Source organism: Panthera leo, chromosome B1 (genome assembly GCF_018350215.1).
Source record: "Panthera leo isolate Ple1 chromosome B1, P.leo_Ple1_pat1.1, whole genome shotgun sequence".
In the NCBI taxonomy this organism is placed as follows: Eukaryota; Metazoa; Chordata; class Mammalia; order Carnivora; family Felidae; genus Panthera; species Panthera leo.
Genome location: NC_056682.1, coordinates 106,995,425 through 107,002,923, shown reverse-complemented (window position 1 = coordinate 107,002,923; position 7,499 = coordinate 106,995,425). Strand labels below are relative to the sequence as shown.

The 7,499-nt window shown below is 31.7% G+C and overlaps 1 pseudogene; it reads right to left on the bottom strand.

Annotated features, from left to right (window-relative positions):
* Positions 1-1,254: 1,254 nt before the first annotated feature.
* Positions 1,255-1,595, bottom strand: LOC122217028 (annotated as a pseudogene).
* Positions 1,596-7,499: the final 5,904 nt, after the last annotated feature.

Here is a 7,499-nt window from a genome sequence, read left to right as displayed (position 1 = left end):
ATATCCTATAAGCAACTAAACGTTTTTACTCTGAATTCACAAAATAAAATCTCACACAAAAAGCCAAAGCTGATAGAATTGGTTTTCTTCATCCCCAACCCCTGCACAAACCTCTCCACCCAATTTTCTAGTTATATTAGTTGATTTGCCCTTGAGTCCAAGATAATGACTCTGGTATTATTCTTGGTTCTTCTTTCTTTCTCAGGACCAATATCTAAATGTAAACCAGAGAATACTTTTTTTTTTCTTATAAATGACAGCAGTACACAAACTTGGGCAGTTCTTCTCATACCCAGTATCACTGTTTTGAACCATAATCCATAACCTGAATATAGAACATGGACAGAGATAAGGTAAAAATCATGCTGAAAATTTTACCTTTATCTTATTTCCACAGACATTTAGTGGGTCCTTAAAGCTGCCAAACAGCTGCATTACCAGTCTCAGAAGATAATCTCATTTCCTTCTTTACTGAGGAAATTGATGTAATCATTAAGGGGTTTTTCACCTAATGTCCTACCACAAATACTCAGTACATGTTTTTCCTTTCCAGTTTGAGCACAGGTGCACTTTCCACTATCCTATATGATACCAATTCATTCACTTGTGCAGTAGGGTTCATTCTGCTTCTCTACTTCAGAACATCATTCTACCAACTCTCCTTTGTCTTTTCTGCACTAAAAGGTTTTCATTCAAGACTACATCATTTCTAGGGGTTACTGGGTGGCTCAGTTGGTTGAGCGTCTGACTCTTGATTTTAGCCTCAGGTCATGCTCTCAGGGTTGTGGGATGGAGCCCACGCTGGGCTCTATGCTGAGTATGGAGACTGAGATTCTCCCTTCCTCTGCCCTTCTCCCCTTCTCTCTCTCTCTCTCTCTCTCTCTCTCAAATTAATTAAAATATGTTTAAATCTATGTCTTTTCCATCAGCATAGAACAAACCAAACAAGATAAAGCAAAAATAAGTGTTCTCTTTTGCTTGAAAACTCTGCTGCTTATGAGTTACTGTTACTTTCTCTATTCCTTTTATTCCATGATCTCTCTATTTTTTAAATAACTTAAATTAATGCTTTACACATCAAAATTGGACTTACAAGTCCCCATTACCATACTCATCAATATTAACAAGTTTCCTAAATATTTTCTGCATTAGTTTTCTTGATTATAAGTTGTCAATAATATAGAAACATCTTTAACATAAAAGTACATTTAATTGCATCTGTTTCCCATGAACACACTAGTCATTTAATGATTATTATATTGGCCATTGCCGTTGGTTGGCAGGAGGCTCTTTCAGTTAAAATTTCCACTGAATCATTTTTCTTGCCAGACTTAGTTCATTTTCAGCCTGAAGAATCACCTCTCCTAATTGGCCACCCTGAAGATGGTCTTCTAATCTCTTAACATCTGATTCCATTTAACCATGTTCAGTTTCTCATTCATAATCTGTTTTGTATACTCTTAATATGCTGCATTTTTAGGAATTTGTTCAAGAACATCAAGAATCTTTGTGTACAATATGCTTAGCCATTTGTGTGGACCCTCACATATAGCCAAACACACAAGGCCAGTGGTCTTCTACAGCAAACCCACCATAATGTCTCCATGATCTCTTAAAACTACTCCAAAGTTTTCACCCAGACCACTACGTAAGAAATAACTGTTGATATTGTCAAACAATTTATTAAGCTATCTCTATTATAATGGATTCTACTTTTAAAATATTGCTTATAAATAGAGAATATGATGCAATCTAATATTTGAATAATGTCTTTAAATGATCTTATCTTGCAGAAAAGGATTGCTTGGAATATGTGTTGTGTATCCTTAAATATATTCAAATTCTTTTTCTGTCCTATTTCTTTGATAAGTTCCTTCAACACATTATTTAGTAAAATTGGAGATAGCAGGCATTTTAATCTCATTCCTGATTTTAAGTGATACGATTGTCCTATTTCAGCATAATGTATGATATTAGCTTTCAGGATTTTTTAATAAGATAGTATTTGATAATTTTTTTATTTTAATCTCAAATAGGTTTCGATTTATAATAAATATATTTCTATTTTTATTGAGATAATCATATACTTTTCACCTTTAATATATCAATGTGAATTATATTAATATATGTCTAAAGTTATAGAGAGAAAACTGGTAGGAAAAAGTTAAATTTTATAAGACAGTAAGCTATAATTTAAGTTCTAGCATTTAACTACAAAGCCTATGAATTTATCCATTACCATATATTATCAATAATCTTATGCTATGTACAGGGGACATAGGGCATAAAGTTGAAAGTAAAAGAATAGAAAATAAGACATGAGTTTTTCTGTGGTTTCCCTATTATGTGACTAGATAAAGATTTTTTTTTTTTACTGTCTCTATTCAGTGTTACACTTTCAAGCACATCTTTGCATTATAGCATGAATGCTACAATCCAAACAACCACTATAGTACTCATACATAGAGTCACAGATTTTTTTTCAATGAATGTTTTTTTTTTTTTTTTTTGACAAAATGTACTCTTGTACCTAGTGGGTAATTAATTCAAGTAAATACATGAATAAATAAATTTCCATTTTTAGGCTATAGACTTCAAATAATTCAGTTTTTTGACCTTAGATATTATTTTTATTAAGTTTTTTAGTTTTAATTTTAGCGTATACATGTAGTGTTATATTAGTTTCAGGTGCATAATATACTGATTCAGCAATCTATACATTACACAGTGCTCATCATGGTAAGTGTACTCTTTCATCCCAGTCACTGATTTCCCCCTTCCCCCCCCCCCACTCACCTCCCCTGCCATCACCATCAGTTTGTTCCCTATAGTTAAAGAGTCTGATTTTGGTCCCTCGTTCTCTCTCTCTCTCTCACCATTTTTTTTCTCTAAGATGATGTGAAGTTCTGGAGTCATAAAGTTTAAAGAATTTTACTTGCACATAATTTATTTGCATGTCAGGTCAGTTTAAAACACATTTACACTTATGGACTAATTATATACATTTACCACAACTTTATATTATTCAACTATTTGATAAGTCAAAGCATTTCTTAATTTTCCAGTCATTCAAAGATTGTCTTAAGATAAATAACAGAGAAGTTATTTCATTGAAAAATGGTATTAAGATTCATAACCAGATATTGCAGATTGGGATGGAAAATTACTTCATTAAATTATATCAAGAGGGATGAAGGACAAATTTTTAGAAAAGATAATGACTTCAGATTTAATTAAAATGTTAAATTATTGTCAGAATAAAGGTCATAACCATAAAATGTAATTGAAAGGAGTTCATTATCACTTACCCCAAGGTATTATTTCCATTTCAAAGTATATATTGCATATTTGAGAATAAAATATAGAATGAATATTTTTTGTGATGAACAAACTGGGAAGATAAGAATTTTTATACATTAAAAAGCTTGGTTTTTAAAAATTCATCATATCTCTCTACATCTTTAGTCTACTGTCTTTAATCTGTACTCTAGTAATTTAACAATAATTTTTGTGATATTGTGGGCTAATAGAGTGATGGGAACCAGTACAATTAAATTTTCCTCACATTATCAAAGTGTCCTTTTATAACCATTCTAAAAAGTAGATCTTTTTAAAATGTCTGCTAATCTCCGTCACTTATCATACATGTAGGAACTTTATTGTATATTCAAAGATATCTATCATCGTATAATACTATCAGTATGAAGCTATGAGTAAAATATGCACCCAGTTTCAGTTCCTGGGATCACTAATGTTATTGCAACTACACATTTTGGTGTCAAAGAGGAGAGGATATAGTGTATTTTGACAATTTTGAGACTTCTATTAGTTGTATAATTCTAGAAGAGTATCATTAAGTCTCCAAAGTCTTCTCATTTGTCAAATAAGGGAAGTGATAATAAACTTTAGGATTTAAGTATAACTTTTACAATCTGTAAAACAACAAATAAACAAAAACAGAAGTTGTAGGGAGTCAGAAGAGCAGAAGACTTACATGATCTTCATATTAGGCAAGATAATTTTTTTCTCTAATTTCTGCCAATGAAAGTTTGTAACTCAAGCAGGAGGAAGTTTTTTGAGGCTGTAAGTACACACAATGAATTATAGCCTAGAGAGAGACAGCAGATTTATAGTTAAATATATTTTAAGTGTGCATAATGGCAAGTTGGGAAAAAAAAATAACACACACCATGATAAAAACAATAAAGGAGAAGAGATTGAAAATTATTCATTCCTTCTTTCACATTGTTTAATGTTTGTATTGGTATTTTACGCTAAGTGAAGAATACTTTGATATGTTAGAATTGTTTTAATTACAGAGATGCAAATTTATCATTAAGCAGTTTCTGTCTTTTGCAATGGACAGTCCTTGAGTTGCTGTTTTTCTAAACTCATATCTGTATTTACATGTAAATTTGTTGAACTGTAAGACATTTTCAGGGTTCTCTGATGTTAATTTACATGAGAAATGATGATTAAGATTCATTCATCAAGGCTCCTGGGTGGCTCAGTCAGTTAAGCTTACAATTTCAGGTCAGGTCATGATCTAGAGGTCTGTGAGTTTGAGCCCAGTTGGACTCTGTGTTGACAGCTCAGAGCCTGGAGCTGGCTTTGGATTCTGTATCTCCCTCCCTTTCTGCCCCTCCCCCACTCAGGCTCTGTCTCTCTCTCTCTCTCTCTCAAAAATAAATAAACAAAGAAAAAAAGATTCATTCCACTCGTAGGAATTAGAAGGAATACAGGAGTTATTTTATTTGTATTGCTCAACAAAAAAGAAATATATGTTATTTAATTCAAAACCTTTTACTTTGTGGAGCTAAACTGCAGGAAATTTTAGGTGTGGCTCTTAATAACAGTGTGCATTTTCTTTTTTTCATATAATATTAACTATACTTACAATGCTATACATTTTATTCCCATAACTTATTTACTTTACAACTGGCATTTTATACTTTTTGACCCCTTCTCCATTTCACCCACCTTCCACCTTCTGCTTCTGCCAACTATCAGTCCGTTGTTCTCTGTTATCTATGAATTTTTGTTTGCCTGCTTGCTTGCTTGATTTTTTAATTCCACATATAAATAAAACAATATGGTATTTGTTTTTCTCTGCCTTACTTATTTCACTTAGTATAATGACTTGAAGGCCCATGTATGTTGCAAATGGCAAGATTTCATTCTTTTTTTTATTATTTTTTTATGGGAATAGTATCCCATTGCATATATATACCAGAATTTCTTTTTCCATTCATTCATCGATAGGCATTTAGGTTGTTTCCAGGCTTGCTATTGTAAATACTGCTGCAATGAACTTGGCACTGCAGATTTTTTTTTCCCAATTTAGTGTTTTTGTTTTCTTCAGGTAAGTAATTAGAAGTGGCGTTGCCAGATCATATGGTAGTTATAACTTTTTGAGAAACTTCCATACTGTATCAGTAATGCCATTCTTTGTCTCTTATTATAGCCTTTGTTTTAAAGTACACTTTGTCTTATGTAAGTATAGCTACCCCAGCATTCTTTTGGTTTCTATTTGCATGGACCATATTTTTCCCTATCTTTACCTTCAGTCTATAGTGACTCTCTTATAGTCTGCATATGGAGGGGTTTTGTTTTTGTCATTGTTGTATGTGTCTTTAGTTTTTTATTTATTCATTCTATGTATTTTGCTTGGAGACCTTAGACCTTCTACTCTTAAAATAATTATTGATTGGTATGTATTATTACTCTTTTGTTAACTGTTCTCTGGCAGTTTTGTAGTTCAACTCTTTTCTTCTTTTCTTTCTCTCTTCCTGTGTGGTTGGATGACTTTCTTCAGTGGCGTTTGTAAATTCCTTTCTCATCATCTTTGGTATATCTAGTATAGGTTTTTGCTTTGCGGTTACCATGAGGCTTACATATGACAATCTTTACTTATGACAGTATATTTTAAATTGATAACAATTTAAATTTGAATGCGTTATAAAGCTCGACATTTTTACCCTTTCTTCTCATGTTTTATATCATATTTTATCTATTTTCATCATATAATTCCCTTAGCTCATTATCATAGTTATTTTCACTACTTTTCTCACCCTTCATACCAAATTACTAAGTGATTAATTCATTATTTTTACTACAGATTTACCAGGACCAGTAACATTATGTGCATTTTCTGATTGCAGAATTCTTTAATGAGAAATGTGTGTTTTCAAGAACATTGACTTTCAACTATCCCTCTTTCATTTGTTAAAAGCATTCAGTTTTTAGTGATAACTGGTGCATTTTAAAACGGATATTAAATAAAATGTTAAAAATATTTCAAGTATTATTTATATGAACTATAGCCTATTTCTTACCAAGTCATGAGAGGAAAAAGCAACACTAAGTGAAATGCACAAATTCTAAAAATTTAGGTTTCTGATCAAAATTGTATGTTACTTTAATAATTTTAATAATTGTATGTTACTTTAATAATTTTAATATTTACTAATAATTTAGTAATATCAAACCAATGAAGAGATTATTTTTACTAATTATTTTCTTAATTTATGCTTTTAAAAGTCCAACTATGTCTATTTTGGATTATGCCACTGTATCATTCCTATGAGAAAACTGAAAAGTAGTTTTAGTTGCTCTTTAAAATCATTTTTCCTACTAGATTACACTTGATTCAAACTGTAATGCTTTAACATTAGGTGTTTGTTACTGTTTCACATTTTCACATGGTAAGATAATAAGTTTAAATTACCTTATTTAATTTTTACTTATTGATGGTTCAAAACTAGATTGAGAAATAGGAAAAAGTAATCAGTTTTGGAATTGAAAAGAATATTAGTTTTCATTTAAAAAGCTATGCAAGCTTAGTAATGTAGAAAGCAAAAGCAAGCATCCTATCACATTTGTAAGAGAAATTGCTTGGAGAAATTGCAAATTATAATGACTCTTGACTCTTTGGGGGTATAAGACAAATGACTAACTTGCTATCATGAGAATAACAGTCCAGTTCAGGAAAAAACAGAATCTATGGATTTGATTACCTGGAGAAGATTCAAAGAATACCATGTAATTGTGAGAGAAGATTCATCCTGATATATATATATGTATACATATATATATGTATATATATAATATATGGAATATATTTATTTATTTTGAGTTCATTTATTTATTTTGAGAGAGAGAGAGAGAGAGAGAGCAAGCATTCTCAGGGACAGAGAGAAAGGGAGAAAGTTTCCCAAGCAGGCTCCATGCTGTTAGCAGAGACCCAATGTAGGGCTTATTCTCAGAACCATGAAATCATGACCTGAGCTCAAATCAAGAGTTGGATGCTCAACTGACTGAGCAACTGAGGTGCCCTCAGCATGAAATTTTTAATAAATTGCAAAATGCGAGCTATACACTAGTATGATAGTCTGAAACTGCTGGAGATCATAGCTATAGGGGCTCTCACATCTATTTGCAGGATTTTCCTTCAGGTTTTCACAGGAAAGTAGGTAGCATCCTGAGAATGCCACTTGCCC